The sequence below is a fragment of the Dromaius novaehollandiae genome, chromosome 1, assembly GCF_036370855.1.
Source record: "Dromaius novaehollandiae isolate bDroNov1 chromosome 1, bDroNov1.hap1, whole genome shotgun sequence".
Classification (NCBI taxonomy): Eukaryota; Metazoa; Chordata; class Aves; order Casuariiformes; family Dromaiidae; genus Dromaius; species Dromaius novaehollandiae.
Genome location: NC_088098.1, coordinates 152,627,518 through 152,645,524, shown reverse-complemented (window position 1 = coordinate 152,645,524; position 18,007 = coordinate 152,627,518). Strand labels below are relative to the sequence as shown.

At 40.9% G+C, this 18,007-nt stretch overlaps 1 protein-coding gene across 5 annotated transcripts in view; it reads left to right on the top strand.

Moving 5' to 3' along the window:
- EDAR (ectodysplasin A receptor) overlaps nt 1-18,007 on the top strand; it is a 74,570-nt gene that overhangs the window by 27,955 nt on the left and 28,608 nt on the right. The gene's annotated exons all lie outside the window — the stretch shown is intronic.

Here is an 18,007-nt window from a genome sequence, read left to right as displayed (position 1 = left end):
CATTGAATACATTGTTTACTTGGCTCAAACAGTTATTTTTATAGTCTCTCTAGAGAAAGTTTCTTGTTCAAATTTGCCAGAGATACTCAACAAGTTTAACAAGAAACTTGGCATTTCCTCTCCCCAAAATTCTTAGAATGATATTCTCCAGAAACAGACTAATTGGCAACACCTTCCTTCACGCAGTCGCACATCCTTCTGCATTAGATTTTCTCAACACAATCACACCTGAAGCCTGGGTATCCGCCGTTCTCCATAGGATCAAACGGCTAGTGAAAGGCTCCGCCAGGAATTGCAGCCTCGCCGATCAATTTCCCAAATTCGATTTTGTGTAAATGGGTGATAAGAATTCTGCCAGCACGTGACAAGAATGATTCTTTAAGCCCAAACAGAGATTTCTCCAATATTCTGTGCTATATGTTTTGTGTGCTGAATCTTTCCCCAACTTAATTTTCCCCAAGGCTTTCATATTGTTCTAAGAAAAACAAGAGCTAAGATCTTTTCCAAACCAGTGGAACGAGACATCATGTTTGACAGGAAAGACCTAAAATTTATGTTTTGCTTGCTTCATGCTTAGACTTGAATTTACCAAAACAGTTTTTCCAAGAGGAGATAGTCTCTTGTTATTTTTTTCCACTAAACAGTGCAGTCATCTGTGTGATCCAATACCATCTGTGTCTGGGTTATTTCCTTATTGATATACTGATACTGACCAACATTTTAATCCAGAGGATGGATAGACTGATTTAAATGTAATTTATGACCAACAAGGACTACCTGAAAACCTAGTTTTTAGTTTAAAACTAATGCTTCACACAAATTTTGGCTAGATAGATTCACTATAACCATAGAATATTTCATGGTATATGGCTTGGGCCTCTGGATAAACATGCACTGGTTTGCAAGGTCTCTGCAGTCCTCACTGTTAGGCATCTATAATGCTGCAAAACACACATCCAGGTACAGCCATTTGGTAGAAATATCTGTGATTTGCAATCTGCAGTGTAGTTAAAGCAGAAGGAAGTGAGACAACATGATAACCCAGCAGTAGCAGCCATGATTTCAGAGTAGTCAAGGGACCGCTTCACAAAACAGGAGTCAACTCCTGCACCTACATGTTGGGTCAGATTCAGAGGAGCTCAGGGTGAGATCACCACTAATGCCCTGGCCAGCTCTACAGCAAGGAAAAGAAATAGCTGGAGAGGGTCAGTGGCTGGCTGCCCTAACAAAGCTGTTTAAAAAAAAATGGAAGCAAAGTTTGTCGTTTTGCTAACTCTCTTCTGCTCTCTCTCCAACTGGTAGAATATTTTAGGTTTCAAGCAGTAAGCAATGCTTTTTTTTTTTTTTTTTTTTCTTCCCCTGGCTCTCCAAACAGCCATTCCCTTTACCTTTCCTATTTCTAAGGCTGTGGGCTTACTGCATTTCCTACCATCTTGCCTCCCGCCTCCCTGACAGTGTGCCTGGAAGCAGCGCTGCACACAGACAGCAGCACCAGCTCCTCCTGAGCCAGCATAGTGATGGGAGCATGGAAGTCACATTAGCGTCTGGTCTTGCTTGGACTGTTTATCTCACTAAGGTAGACACACCCAGTCTGTGCCCTCCTTCTCCCATTCCCCATCTCCCATCTCCTGACCTCTTGGATAATCATTTGCCCTTTCGCAGATCAGACACAAGATGTGGAGGCATTGTTTCGCTGGATGTAAGTTTGTTATAGTGTGCTGGATATAAGACTTTTTTTTTTTCATTTGCACTGCAAAGCTGCACACATGTTTTTAACATAAAATTTAACTAAATAAATCAAACCGATATGGGAGATAGGCCTCACAGCCTGTCTTAGTTAGGAGTTAACTGACTCTGACCCATTAACAGTCTCTGAGGAGTGCCTCAAGGTCCCCCAGAAAGTGTTGAAGGAGGCGTCACTAGTATAAGCTGGTTTTGCATGAGCTGATCCAGCTGAAGTGCAGGCTTTCCATTTCTGCTGAATCCGGCACTCCAGAGCTGGCTTTACTATACACAGTAGCTTTCTATTTGGTATGAACTGAAAACACTGTGGTCCCAGCACGATAACTAGAACTGCAAATACCTTACAGAACAGGCACACGGAGTCTTTTTTTCCTTATATTTCTCTGAATTCATTCAGTTAACACTAGCTTGCTCATGTGACACTGTATGTAGAGCTTTGACGTGTTTGTTAGACTCCTTTCAAAGCAAGTACTTGGCTCCAACAATTGCTTTCTCTGGAAGCAAACTCTAGCAAGCAAGCAATAATACACCTGAAAGGCACTCCAATCCATTTTTAATGCACTGTCTTCTGAGGAGATTAAAAAAAAATAAAAAAACAGATGACTATTTTCATCATCATAGCCTCTTTTCTCCTCAGGGTTTGGTATCCCTGGCACTATAAAATGGAATCCTTTAAACACCCATCACCTGCAGCAACTCCAAAATTTCATTTTCTAAATGCACTACCTTGCATGTAGTAGGGGTCACACAGTGTTGACAATAGGAACATTTTAGGGTTTGTGTCAAATTAAAGCTTCCATATTTCTTCTAAATTGTTGGTCTTCAAACGACAGATGAGCAGTATCTACAGCAATAGTCACTGCTTTGTAAAACACAAAGCCTTTCAGAAGTTCACCCTCTCCATGCATAAGCCATCCTTCAGTCTTCTGTGTAGGAGAAAAGCACAAACAACACTAAGCCATTGCAGGTGTATTCCAAAGAGACAAGGTACAAGCTTCACTGTAGCATCTCTTAAGCTTACACATCACATATTACTCTGTTTTGCTTTTCTGCTTCAGGATGACAGTTAAATATGCAAGTAGTGACTCTCATTGCTCCCATCTTTCTACAGGCCACTTAAGGAGTTAACCTAATTCTACTATGTTTGGGCAAAAGACAACGGAATATCTGCAATGTATACTTGCTGAGGTAGATAATCTTCTGTTGTTTTATTAAAACAGAGGTTATCAATTAAGGCATCCTCCGGTATCTGAGAACAAGGTGGGCCATCAGGTAGCAAGCAAGATACTTAGAGAGGTCGATGGATGAAGGGGAGCAATTCCCTTGCTTTGTTAAAAGCAAGACTGTTCTTCCCAACCCTCAGAACTGGATTCTCTCCTGACCATGCAAGTGTATCTGTCCATAAAACATTCAGTCCTCAAAATGAGACATTAGAGTTTGAGGATGAAAGCCAATGTTTGTAGTGGAAATATTGCAAAGATGTTCTGCCAGAAATATCTTTTTTTAGCAACTTTAGCATCCAACTCAAAATAGCAGATCATGGTGCTAGAGTTATTACTTTCATCCAGCATTGCAGTGAAGAGCTCTGAGCTGGCATGGCTTAGTAGTCTGCAGGAGATACGACGACAGCTTTCTGAGCATGCAGATTGCTTTTGTTCTCCAGATGAAAACACTCTTGCCATGACAGTCACAACATCCCCTTCACCATATTGGCAAAGCAAGGAGCCCAGGGAATGGGACTGTGTTGCTATGGCATCACTGGCAAAACAATAAATTTGGTAGAGTTTACTCCAGCAGAATGAAAAACCCAGAGCAGTTGTTAGCCACAAAATGAGTGTATTTGCTGGTGCATAGATAGCAATACTGCAAAACTGATATGTCTTACAGATGAAAGATATTTTTTCACATCTTGGTAGAAATGCCAACATAGATTTCAGGGAAGTAGAGAGCAAAGCAAATCAAAAAACCACCAACTTCCAATATGTAGTAGTTTAACAGATGAAGATTTATTGTTTCTAGTAGATTCCTGACTGCAAGTTGGTCGTAGGCCATTTATTCTCTTCACAGCCTCATCCTGGGATGTGTCAAAAAGAGTTCATAAATCCTCCAGTGAAATGTTCTATCTAGGGTGGAGAAGGTCTTCATAAGAATACCGTGTTCAGTTTTAGACAGCCACCTCAGAAAGATGGGGATGAGTTAGACAAAACCCAGACAGAAGCAACAACAATGACCAGTGCTCTAGAAAGCCTGGCTTGCAATGCAAGATGGGACGAATTTGGACTGTTTTGCATAAAGAGTATATGTCCAAGTTGAGATCAGACTTCAAATACCTAGGAGACTACTGCAGAGCTGAAGGAAATGCTCTCTTCTTCACATCCATAGTGGATAAGACAAATTGCAACAGCTTCAAGTGAACGGAGAGAGATGTAGATTAGACATTAAGAGAAACTTTCTAATACTAAGAATGGCAAAGCATTGGAATAAATTGCTGAGGGGAAACTGTGGAAAACTCCGTCATTGGAGGTTTCTAAGAACCACTTAGATAAAATTTTGTCAGGTATGACAGAGAATGACTGTCTTAGGGTGAAATAGAAGGATAGATTAGATAACTTCTTGAGGTCCCATTCAATCCTCTTTTTGATGATTGAATTATTTGATAACTGATAAGCATATAATAAGCACAGACTTCAGAACTGCTAGTTTTTCTGACAGAATGTATTTTGCTGTATTGATAGATGGAATTTGAAGAGGTCTGTATAATTCTTTTCAAAATCTAGTGAGTTTATAGCATGGTGCTTTTGACATTAGTGGTGTGTTAGAGGTACATAGACTTTCAATGAAATTACAGTTGAGAAAATGCAAAAACCTTGTTTTAGCTATGCTAATTTTAGGTAGCTCAGAGATTCATTTCAGTATTGGCTTCATTATATTAATGTTACCTCATTATTAAAATCATTCCTTCAAAAAAGGGGATATATACACTGACCCTGCAAAAAAAGAATTTTTATGTTAAAATACTTGGCCACAGATGTCACACACAGACACAAACTAGAAAGCTGTCAGATATGATAAAAATGAAATGTAAGGTGAATTAATTTTTCCCATGTTCAGAAATAAAATGCATGAAGGATGTAAGATGGAAGCCATGAACAGTAAGCATCTATGGTCCAAATTTTCCAGTAAAGGTATGGACCACATGAGCTGAAGAAGTGTTTGCAATATCGTCTGAATTGTAGGCAACCTTAATCCAAGGAAAACAGTCAACCTTTTACTGTTGCACTACTGTAAGTTCTTAAATCCTAAAAAAGTGAAAAAATACTTGAACTTACAGCTGTAAGCTATTCTTCCTCTTTCTTTTAACCCTGATAAACATGAAATATCCATTAATTACCAGAAATTCTTTTAAATCTTATTGGAATTATCTTAGCTTTAGCTAGCTCTGCTTTATGCCTTGCACTTCTCATCTGCCCACAGGCTGAGTGGAGTGTTATCCAACAAGCCACATAATGTTTCTCCTCTCTCTGGGACCTACTGCACTGCTTCCCCACAGCTCTTCTCTCTCCAGAGCATGACACATCTGACTTTACCCCTCATTGTCCCATGGCCACACTAGAGTTTATCAACTGTGCAGGACCCAGAAGGACCACTTGCTCAAGTGCCCCTCACCCTCCTCCTATTACTTTGGAAGTCTCTTCTTTATGAAGGCCAGAGGTGAAGGGCCAGCCTGTGGCCAGATAAGTCTGTGTTCTTGGCTGCAAGGCTTTCTCATAGAAATCCATCCACTGCACATCCAGCCCTGAAAAAAAGCCAAAACAAAAAACCCACAAAGACCAGCGAGAACCTCCTTGTCCACAAGCTCCAAAATCCCATGACTCATGAGCCAATATGAACTTCCAGGAAGTTCTGCCTCTTCCTAGCCTACAAGGATCCTAAATAGCTGTAACATTTCTGCTCAGCACTTCTCCAAAACCCATTTGAATGTACCCAAACAGGGACAGAACAGTCACCTGGACTATCTCTGGAGTCACTAGACATAAGTGCAGTTCTGGTACAGATATCCAATATGTTCTTTACATTTTTCTACCTCCTGGAACAAGAAGCACCTATCTTCTCTCAAACAGTATTCTAGTATGGGAAATACGCTGTAGACAGTGCTCTCCCTGCAGCTCACAGCATGGAGAGTCCGAGTCTTTCTGCCAGAATGGGCAGCCAGAGAAAGGCTCATCTAAACCAAGCAGTTCCTCTGCGTGTACAGCTCAGGGTAAGGGCTTCACTCAGAAAGGCACAACATGGGCATAAAACCTGCCTGAGTCTCTCCTCTACTATGGTGCAACTCCTTGTCTTTCAACTACAGTACCTGCACTGTGTATATATATTCCTCAGCTATCCAGCTTTTGGGGTCCGGCCAAAGTATCTGTATTCCTCCCTTCAGGAGGGTGTGCAACCAAAGTCTTGTCCTACCAACTAATTCTTCACCTTAATTCTTGTCACCATCCCACGGAGCTTGGCTTGGTGCTGGAGATGTTTGCCAGGGGAAGTGTGAGGAGCTCTCTCTGTGCTGCCACAGGGCAGCCATTACCATTCTCTATGAAGCAATCTTCTCCCATGTATTCAAGTAAGAACTTGAACATCATCAGAAGGATAATTTAACACCCGTCCTCTTCCCCACCCCTCCGCTCTGCACAGGATAGCTCCAGTTCTGCTTCCCAAAGCCTTTGTGGCCTCTACAGTTTCCATGAATTCCTCTTGTGGTGATTGCCTCCAACCCTGGAGGCCTCACACTTCCTGAGGGGGTTGTGCGACTGAAGGAAAGTCATCCGTAAATTGCATAAAACAAGGCTTCTCAGTCTCGTTGAAGGCTGCTGTGCCAGCACCAGGACATTTGCCTTAGCCTGCCGTGCCATTTGCTGGAGTTGCATCATACATGCCCCACCAGGAGATACCTACAGCCATCCTCGTAGCCAGTTGCAGGGCTACCAGAAGACAGGACCCCACCAAACAGCTTGGAGGCCTCTGCTGCCACAGCCTGTCCTATGCTCCGGTGCCTTCCAGTTTTTCCTAACTCCCTACTCCAGTCCTCAGCCTCCATGCCCCTCTCCAGCCCTTTCTCTGGCACAAGGCTTCTGCCTTCTACCTTCATGCCCAGACTTTTTCCTTGGTTCCTCCTTCCACCTGGTTTCTTCGTGCCGCTTGGGCTGCCCTCCAGTCTTCATTTCTGCTCTATCCAGGAGGTAGGAGTGCTGTCCCACCCAAACCCTGGTACATAGCGTGGGGGGTTTAATGCTTAGGCAGTGCTCAAAATAATTAGGGGCCAAATGGATTCCTCCCACAGCTTGGCTGCCATGGGGAGAGCCCAGATATGCATACATTATCCCTCAAATACAGCGTACGGTGTCCTGACACTGCACCGTGCCTTTTTTATGTCATTCCAAGCAGTGTTTGACTGATACAGGTCTGCCATGTGCATGCAGGACCTTTGCCATGTAGAAATGCCTCCAAGCAGCAACCACCCATGTTGGCAGGCTATTAAGTTTCTATAGAATTTTGACAAGTCTCCAGATGAACATCAAACCATCCCAAATCTCCTGAGGGGCTAAGAATTAAAAGAAAAAAAAAAGAAAAAAGAAAAAAGAAAAAAAAGAAAAAAAGTGACTTCACATGTCATTATTCCCTGCAGCTTTGTAGCTAATTTAGAATCTGTTGATCCTGGTGCCAATAAATAGTTTATCTTTAAACTACCTCTGTACTTACAGACTCAGTTTCATCAGCTGGTTAGTGCTGGTTGTTCAGCTAACAATTCAGTAATCTAGCAGCACGTAGAGGAGACATGTTCACTAGACATATCTGTCTGTGCACATTTGGTACATTAAGCAGATTCTCACATGATAACTAAACATTTCTCTAGGAAAAAGACCTGTCTCACAAGCAAATGATGATCACATTATTAATGTGTGTGCTAGTGTACTGCCCCCCAGTGGAAACAGAATCTGGTTTAGGAGATACAGCTCTGAAGATCTTGATTCATAGCATGCATAAAAGAAAACATACTCATCTGAAAAATACGAAATTAAAAAATTAGATTATTAATTGGTAGGACAGTGTTGAATCTATTTAAATGTGGTTTATGTAGATGATGATTGGTACCCAGTTTTAATTTAGCAGTACAAAATAATGCTGTCCCAGAATACCTTCTTTCTCAACAAGTGCTAAAGTCAAAGGGAGCAAAAGGTCTTCAGCCACTTGTGGGTGACACTTAACATTTCAGAGGATCATGTTCTAAGGAAAATTATAGGAAGTTCTCATTTTTAAAAAATAGTCAAATCCAAAATGATTCAAGACTCATCAGATGTTACGGATAAGCATTTAAGCAGCTGAAAAGAGTTGGGTTTAGTCGCTATTACATCCCTCCCCAGCCGGCAGGAAAACCCCTCACCTTCTGGTTTGTATCAGAAAAAAAAATGTTTATCTGAGCATATTAAAATTTTTAGAAATAACTTTTAAGCACAGTTTTTTTACTTCTACATTTCCCTCTCTCACCGGCTCTTTTTCCTCCAGACATCTTTGTACTGCCACTGCTCCCCAGAGGTCCTTTCCTACCCTCTTGTTTCATTTGTCCTACAGCAACATAGAAAATGTTGTAAAAGCTGCAGTTTGGTTCACAGTTGCAGTCACACTCTTAGCATGTCCAAAGACTTTTTTATCAAACAGCAGCTTTACATGAATATAAATTTTAAAGATGTATGCAACTAAGGTGTAGCCTGCAGAAAGTAAAACCATAAAGCCATGATCTTTGCCATTCCTTCAGTTCTCCTCAGGTGTTATCCTCTCCATTTTTCCCATGTTTCTATCACTTCACCTCTGCTTCAGTATAAGGTAATGCCATTGGCTGTTCACGCTACATCTTCACAAGCATTTTTTTTGTTTGTGTCACAGGGATGGGTTAAAGAAATGAAAGTGCATATGGTAAAAATCTCATTTTCTGCTCACAGCATAGTAATGCTGTACCACCATAAAAGGCACCTGTGTTCAACTAAACAAGTGGTTATCAGGGGAGGGGGAAAAGAAGAAATATAAAGCCAACATGAAATACAGTGTATCTGAAGACAATATGTAAGCTAGGCTTAGTAGTACCCAAATAAGAAGTTAGTAGCAGCCCTATCCCCTGGAGGGGGAGTTTCTTTTTATGAAAGTTTTGGCTGCTGATAGCCTAATCCTGAAGATATTCCCTGTTCCCCCATCTACGCTTGAGGTCAATAGCTGCAGTTGTTTTGTTAGTGGTTTTTACACAAGAAATGCAGCTGTGTCTTCTGTAAAAGCCTAGAAGAAATAGAAACTTTCTTTGGACGCAATACAATATGACTTTAGTAGGTAATGCCAGACTCCAATGTTGTCCTTGATGGGATGCTTTATTTTCTAAATGGAGGCAGGTACCATGGACTGTCTGGCCTTCAATAAGGCACTTGACACAGTTACACATGAGGAACTATTCTTTGAATGTAAGAAAATGGGATAGGTTCAACAGATAAAAAATGAGCAAGCAGGGAGCTATGGATGGGTTGTGCTGGAAGAATAATTACTGAACTGAAGGCTCCTGCCTACTCTCTGAAGACTTGTCTTATTTAATATGTTATTGAGGGTCCTGGGTATAACAAGTTGCAAACTGCAAACAAAATTTGCTGAGCACGCCAAGCTGGAAGGCAGTATTGCTGCTGAAACAGCAAGGGTACAATTGCAAGATTGCTACTTTAGAAGAAAGAAGTTGAGTATTTACTCACACAACCTTATATTTGATGTAGTACTGCTGGTGTTACTGTCACAAAGTTCTCAGGAGGCTGTGGAGGAAAAGAGGGACATAGACAGAAGTGATGCCTTTTATTAGGCCAGCTGATACACCTAAAAAAAGTAAACAGCTCTCAGGCCTGGTTCCTTCAGCAGGCCCAAAGAGCACCAGCACAATGCATGCTAAATACAAGTTAGAAATGATTACTCTCAGATCAATCTTTTTATGTTAATCAGTTCCACCACATGAAAGAAAAGGGTGGTTAACACCTGTGGAGGGGGATGTTAACTGTGAGTGAAGTGAGAGGCCATTAGCTATTGCAGAGGGAAAAAAAGGGGGGGAGGAGAGAAAAAAAAAAGGTCATTAGCACCTGTGTTATATTTTTAAATACATTACTACATTGCTGGTATTTTGTAATTAACCCAAGTTAATTGAAAGCTCTTGGCTTGCACATTTCCAGCCCAGAGGATAACCAGTTTTTAAAACTAGCTTGCTCCCTTGAAAGGCTCAGCTTGACATAGCCTAGTAACAGGTTTATCTAAGGTACCGCTAGGCTTAATGCACTCCTTAATTAGGAATGTAAACACCTTCATTAAAAAAAATGAGGTCCTCAGAGAAACTATGAAGATATTTCATGATTATAGTCTCAAAAGAGAAAGTATTCCAACAGAGAAAGCGATTTACTCACCTTCCCTAGGACCAGAGGCAACCTACTTTCTCACCATAAGCTTGTGCACATTAACCGGGGAGATTTCCTTGTAGCAGGACATTATCTGAGCTTTGAAAGATCCAGTTTGATCTGAGGGAAAGCCAGCCTCTTTAGGGGCATGTGCGTTTAAACAGGTGTGCATGCACACATGCATACCTATAAACACACAATTTATATAGGCCCACGTGTATAATGCGACTTCAGCTGCTGTTAAACAAAGAGGTGGTTGTTCCTCCTCCAGCCTGCGCACGGGGTGGTTGCTACGAATAGCAGCTTCAGGCACTCTCTCAGGTATGTCCAACAAGGATGGCCCAGGCAGCCTGGGATATAGCTCTGAATTTAAATGCAGCCTGCCTTCGGTTTACAAAAATAATCAATCCCCTTCAAACAAAGTTCTGTAAAAAGTAGAATAACACAAAAATAATCTTTGTGGGCAGCATATGTATGCCTTTGTCTGCAAGAGAGAGAGAGGCCTGTTGACAAATGAGAGGCTTTTCTGGGACTCAGAAATCAAGTACCAAAGTATAAATGACCACCACCTAATACTGAGTTCATTACATTTGTCAAATACAGTGAAAATGCTTCATTGTTGCTTAATGAGCTTGTACAGGGAAAGAAAGTTCATATGGGACCTGTCCCAATAACATCCTCCTTCGGACAGGAACCCATTCCTGGGACGTTCACCCCACAAAGGTACCACTGTGCTCTGCTGCAGCCAGCGACAGCAGTACAGGGTTTGTTATCACAGTGTCCACATAAGATGCAGTAGTTTGGATGTTTTTTACACAAGCCATGGGCAAAATAGAACTGCAAGCTAATTATGAAACTAACAAAATGTATTTGGAAGCCATCTATAATCTTGAAATAATTTGCAGTTATAGGCAGCCAGCATGGTGTTTTGACCTCTGTAACAAATCCTCTGGCTTTTAGCTAAGAAATGCAAATGTGCTGCAGAACTAAGTATAGACATATTTATTGATGGGCACTGTAGCATTCCTATTCTGTTTTCTATTTATATAAATTCGGTTGGTATAGATTTTTACCTGAATTTTTTCCTGTAAAGTATTTCTAAATTCCTCCAACTCTGTTATGTCCATCAACCTTTATTTTATAAAAAAGATGTCAGTCTTTGCAGAATGCTAAAAATCCTCTGCTTCCTGAATTCTGTGAATTTTGAAGATGCTCAGCAGCTTACGGAATTGGACCCTGAAAAAAAGAAGCAAAGTGTGAGCTTGAGCTCACAAATCCTTATCAATCTTAATAACACAAGCCAAGACTCAAACTGTTCTTCTCATTATGTCATTTGCCACCTAGAATGTGTTGAGACCAGTAAAAAGGAACACTGGGATGACCTGGTACACACTGCATAGCTGTACTCATTCATTTACAGCTTGCTAATTCTTCTGTTAGAATTATTAGATTAGGGAATTGGGATTTTTTTTTATCATATTCCTTCAAAATTTTTCTTGGGCGTGTAAGGTGGAACCTGGGCGAGCTCGTCTGGGCGACAGAGCCGTGACAGGCTTCCGGCGAGCTTCTTCCACCATCACCAGGGCCAAAGTTCCTTCAGAGACAAGCCCTAGCCCTTCTAAAACAGACAGACACGCAAACAAGAAGCAATGTCAGCTCTGACACTTCCCAACAGATGTAAGGATGGGGTGAAAATAAAAGAGAAGGCTTCATGTAAACCACCTCCAAATACTTCTTTTTTCAACAAATTTTAAAGCAAGGCTCTCCCACTGAGAAAAATCCTCATGGACACAAAAGTCAAGATTTTTTTTTTCCCCCATCACAAATATGAGGCTCCTGAATTTTTTTAATTGTGTGTCAGAACAAATCCCAAATCTTTTTCTTTTATTATTATTACAGAAAACAGAAGAGAGCATGTATCTTAGCCTAAGGGTCAGGGCACTCTTTTGACTGGGGAAGGTAGAAGTCCCTGCATACATTTTTGCCCTAATTAGTATTTTCTTATTCGTATAAAATAGGCAGCACTAACAGGGGAGCTACAAGAGCAGACTCTGTGGCAGGAGCTTACAAGTGCTTTTTTTCCCCTGTAGCACTGCTTACCCACCAAAATATCAGCCCTTCTAAAGGAAACATCACCGAAACCCACGGACGCTCCCGGGGCCGGTGGTGGGGAGACCATGGCTGCCCGCCCCTCTCCCGCGCTGGGGCCCAGGCCTGCACCCTTCACGTGTGGGTGATGCCATGGGGGAAGTGCAGTTGTGTCAGGCCAGCGGGAGACATATGTGCACACGTAGCCGGGGGATCCCAGCCTTACACTGTGCCTCATTAATGTCACCGTTCCCTTGGGAATGCATGCCAGCTGCACTAAGTATGTTGAAAGAGTCTTTTCTTCCTCTCTTTCTTTTGCTTTTTTCCTCCATTGTATTCTTTTTTTCTTCCCCTGAAAATATTTTCGGAAAGCAGATGACCTGTCTACACTAGAACCAACATGTGTCTTTATGTAAAATGAGAAAGCAGGTTTGAGTACAGACTTCCAGATGTAGTTTCCAGATAAGCATGTCTGTGAAGAGGCAGGAGAGCTAGTCTTTATTACCCCCACGTCTTCAGCACCCAGTGCCCCCATTAACAAATTAAAGGATCTTTAATGTCTCCTCTAATCAATACAACTCCCACTGGAAAAAAAAAATTGCTCCTATGCCCCAGCAATGAATTATTTTTCTGATGGAGTTCCTGGGTCACAGGAGGAATTTAATTTTATGTGAAGTTTTAGCTGTTCTACCTTCCTTTTGACGTTTCAGGTAAAAGAAAGAACACAGTTGTATCATTTAAACACTTTTTACATCTCTTTCTGAGGTAATTCTTAAGGTATATTTGCAAGGTCAAGATGATAAAAGTAGATATGGGAAACAGCACCTTGTCCTGCAAATGTAATATTGTTCTGTGCAATATTTTTTCCTGGTGCTCGGAACAATGCACACTGTAACCAAGGCTACAAAATAGTTTTCATCATAATCGCTATGTTTTTATTTACTTACAGTTTTCTAGGTTTATTCTCTCTCCAGGACTGTGCTGCCATCATTGTCATTCAATGATGGGCTGAGAGAATCCTCTTTCCTCCTGGAAGAAAAAATTCAAGCCACATCTTTTTTAACAAGGCTGGAGCCAAACAAATTTGTAGCTGAACTCTGAAACTTGTGAGGCTCTGAAGATTGCATGCTTATCTCAGTTAAGAAAGACTTAGCAATATCAGGAACATATAAAAATTATCTACTGAGCCAAAGCAAAAAAACTGTGATAATCTCTGGAAAAGGCAGTTGATAGGGTTCCTTTCATAGACCTCAGGAACTCAGGGCAAGCACTGCATTTGCTGGTGGCACTGAGGAAGTGCCTATGACCTGCCCATATTTATTTATATGAAACCTTTTCTCTCCCATGCTGCTGTCCATCTCTATTGTTGTTCTTAGCAGCTGAGATTTTGAATGTGGATTTGATATTGATATTGATCAATATTGATTTGCCAGCTTTTCAGGAACTCAGTTCATAACCACACACCTGGTAGCCAATTTGCTCCTTAGAAAACTTGAAAAGAGAAATGCACAAAGAAGTATCAAAATGGTGAAGTTCTCTGGGAGAGCCATTGTGCCTTTCCCTCTCTTGAAGTGAGGCTTTTTGTCCTTTAAATATGTGTACAGCAGTGATGAAATTAAAGAAATGCACAGAGGCACCAAAACAAGCTTCTCTGCAACATTAAGAAACACATATTTAAGTAACTCAGACCATGTTTCTCTTTTTTTTCCTTTTCTCAACCTTTTTTTAAATAAGATTATCTAGGATAGGAAATTAGCTTTTGCACTGTATTACTGCTGAAGTCACAGAATTAAAATAATAATTAAGGCTATCTATTGAAAGTTGCCAGTTTTAGCCTAGACCACTAGCAATGGTAACCTCATTGTTTGCATGTTCTCTATATTTACTCCATTAACTAGTGGATACTGTAAATATAGTGGCAATGCTACCTAATCATCCAAGTAAATAAACAAATTCAAAGGTTGACTCCAGTGAACACCACTTTTTTTCCTTCCGATTTTACGAACTAAGCATTTTCTGCTGGGGGGTTATTTATTTAATTATTTCTGCCACTTCTTGGTAAGATGCTTCCAATTCCTGGTAAGATGCCACAAAGAGTATGTAGAAGGGCCTTTCCCCAGGAAGAGAAATATTTGAGTAATAGGGTCCCAGGCGTCTCTTTTCTTATCCCCACAGGCCAAATTTGTGCCTTGCAGTCTACTGGAGAGAAGCTGAGATGAGTCTCTAGTGCTTTTTGCTGTGGTTGCCACTGGGAAAATAGTCTTCCTTTTTACTGTCAGCTTATGTGTATATTCTTAACAGTTTTTAACAGATATGCTCCAAAAGGCAAATATAGTTGTAATTAGCAAACCTCTCTAGTCATGACTAGACTTGCTGTGTATTACGCACCTGATCTATAAAGACACAAGTCTGTGTTTTACACCTCCTCTCCAGAGACACCCACGTCTTAAGCAAAAACATGAGTCACGAGCTGTGGCAGGATCAGCAGACAAGAGGCAGGAGAGCCCTTACTGCTGTCGGAGCCATCAAACGACCCCAGCAAGCATCTGCTTCCGGCTCCTTCCCTCTCAGAGGTGCTGGCAGGACGGAGCCATTGGTTTTAGTCAAAACCCACCAGACTGACAATGCTTTGCACTGATTAATTTTTCAGGGCCCGTAGATCTGTGCTCATCAGCTGATACTTTGCTACAACTAATATTTACCTGCAAACAATAAAGGACTGAACTTGTAAGAGAAAACCAGCAAAAATCAAGGTGTTCTTTCTCAAAATCTCAGATACAGGTGGAGGGGCGGGAAGGATTTGCAAAACTGTTTCTGCGCATTAGTATATGTTTTAATCTGGACTTCCTACCCGTGTTTTAGCACCAGTAGTCCAAAAGAACAGCAGTAGACCAAGACTTTGATTTTGGCTGCCAAACACTCACAGGTAAAGGGTATTACTGGAAAAGTAAAGCTATACATAGACAGCTTGGTCTGCTCCTCAGCTCCTGAACTAAGAAGGGCCTTAGCATGCCTCTGCTCACACGTAACAGCCTCCAGTTTGCTTAAAATCTGGAACTTCATTTCTGGCTCCATGGGAATATTGGGACAACCTTCAAGGCCAGCATCATGGCAACCCGTGTGATATAACAGACATATCTCGAACAGGAATGTCTCTTGATTCTGCCGTGTTCATTTGAAAATCAGTCATAGAGGCCAAATCTGTGTAAACAGACTTTTCCTCCCTCCCTTCCTTCTCTCCATCCACTGTATCTGACTCCAGAGGGCCCAAACTCCCTGCTGTGCTCCCAGAGGCTTCCCAGGATGACACAGCTCCACCTGCCTCTTTCTGGATTCATGTCTCCTGTTTTCTCCACCTCCCTATCACAGGGTGATCTGAAAGCAAACATTACCTACTTTCAAAATTTCTCCAGTGCTTGGACCCAGAAGGTTTCTGACATCAAAAGGCAGCTTTTCATTTGTTTGCATGACGTAAAGCCTCCCAAACGGCTGTAAGCAGCTATGAGCTTGATGCTGTCAAAAGCTTTTCGGCATCCCCGCTGGTGGAGCAGCAGTGTCTCACATTGGGGTCCCAGCCAAGATACCCTCTGAGAATCCACTGACATACAGATTAATATATGTAACTGGGAATACAAGGAAAGGTGCATTTTATGTAAATTCAGTCAAGTATTTCTCAGAATTAATTGCTCTGGGCGATTAGGACTGCTCATGGACCACAGTAACCGGAAACATTTTCCCTGCTTCTTGGCAGACATGAGCTAATTGTCCAAATTTTGCATATCTCTACATATGTCGGCTAGAGACAAAAATCATTTTAGGGCCGGAAAATCCTCTATTGTGTGGATGGGCTTACTGTGTGATAGTGTGATAATATGGCGTAGGTGTAAATTAACATGCTTGAAAATTGACAGCAAGCCCAAGAGCAGTCTTTGTGTACACTGTCAGATAGCATCCCAGCTGAGGAGCTACCTACGCCCCTACTGCCAGAAACCTCTCCCACCTTCCTTTCCCCACTCCTGCATTATAAAAATAAAGTAAACATTTTGTTTGTTAACTCCAAATTAACAATAAATAAATAAATGAACACAAAATAACACTTCCAGTTTATGACAATGTACTTGAGTGTGGGAAAAGTCTGCCCTGCTCTTCTAATCTGGCCATATGCAGTACTTTGAACTGCCTTTTTCCACTTAAAAAATATTTCCCATATGCTTGACATATTGCTAAGCATAATGATGGAACACAGGGAAAAAATGTATGTGTACATACAAAACATACCCCTACATGTATATTTATACTGAGAGAGAGAAAAATATATTATGTATGTATGTATAACTTGACACTTTCAACATTTTATGTAAATAAATACCAAATGGATGGAGAAGATTGTATTATACATTAATAGGCTACACTGCTTCATTTCCATTTTTCAAATCTGGCTATGATTGCATATAAGTACCTCAAACTGTAAACATCTGGGTGGCTTGAAAGCAAGTGAAGCATGTTTTTATTATAAGACATACTTTTCCTGTAGATTTACAGATGTAAATTTTATCAGTGAAATTTCTGGCCCTGAACAGCCCAAGAGACAACTTATAATAAATATGATCTTTGTAGTAACAATGTGGACAAAGCCTTAAAAATATTCATATTTAAACTCTAACAGGCTCTCTTATAATTAGGATTCAGTTTAACAGGCATAAGTGTTAAGATTATATCCTTGGAAATTTTCCAAGTAACTACACTGTAGCAGCTACAGCCTTTGTCCCACTTAAATGTTTGACAGTTTATAAAATTACATGACAATCTTCCATCTCTCACCTCCAGATTTAGGACAGTTTATCTCCGATTTTCTTTTGTTTCTAGCTTTCAAGTGCAGTTTTCTGAAGAAATGAAGATACTCATAATTCAGTTTGTCCACCCACCCACCCAGTTACCTGTCTCAGCTAGCCCAATTGCTAGAAGGAACTTATAAAGCAAGTTCATAGCTTGATGCTGGAGTGATATAATCTTTGCTTAATCTGCTTAGTGTTTAAAAATGTAAATGTTAGTGGCTATCATCTGAGACACTAGAGCCCTGCTCTAACATAGTGTGTATGCTTGAATGTCACACAAAGCAGTAATTGTACCCTGCTGGGAGACTAAAAGCCTTGCAAAGTGTCTGAGACTTGCAAACTTTAAAATGTAGTTTACATCTGCTAGGACCAAAGTCTTGTAATTGTGTCTCAAACATTTGAGTTCTGAAGTTGTAAGATCCCTAGGGCATTTTTGTGCTGTAGCAATACCATTAAATATGTTGTATCATGCTAGAGAAGCAATTTGTGCCTCCTTTCCTGTTGTTTTTTTCCCTTAGAAAGAAATTCAGCATAAAAATATGTAACATTAGCTCTTATTCAAAATTATTCATAGAACTGAATTTAAAGAAATGAAATAAATTAGCAGGTATGTTTATAACATAGAGATCACGCCCTTTATTTTCCCCAGTCATTGTAACAGCACTTAAAAAATAGTTTGGCTTCTAACTTCAGTTTAACGTCTTCAGTGTACAGTTTGGTTATGAAAAATGAAAAGCAGCCAACACTTCCTCCTGCTGAAGGCAGCTCTGGGCTTTCCAAGTGGGTATGTGAAAGCCGGAGAGAAAGCCATAACCCTGGAGTGCCAGCTGCCCACACTGTCTGGTTGTCATTTCACTCCCTGGCACTGGTTTTGACTGCTCC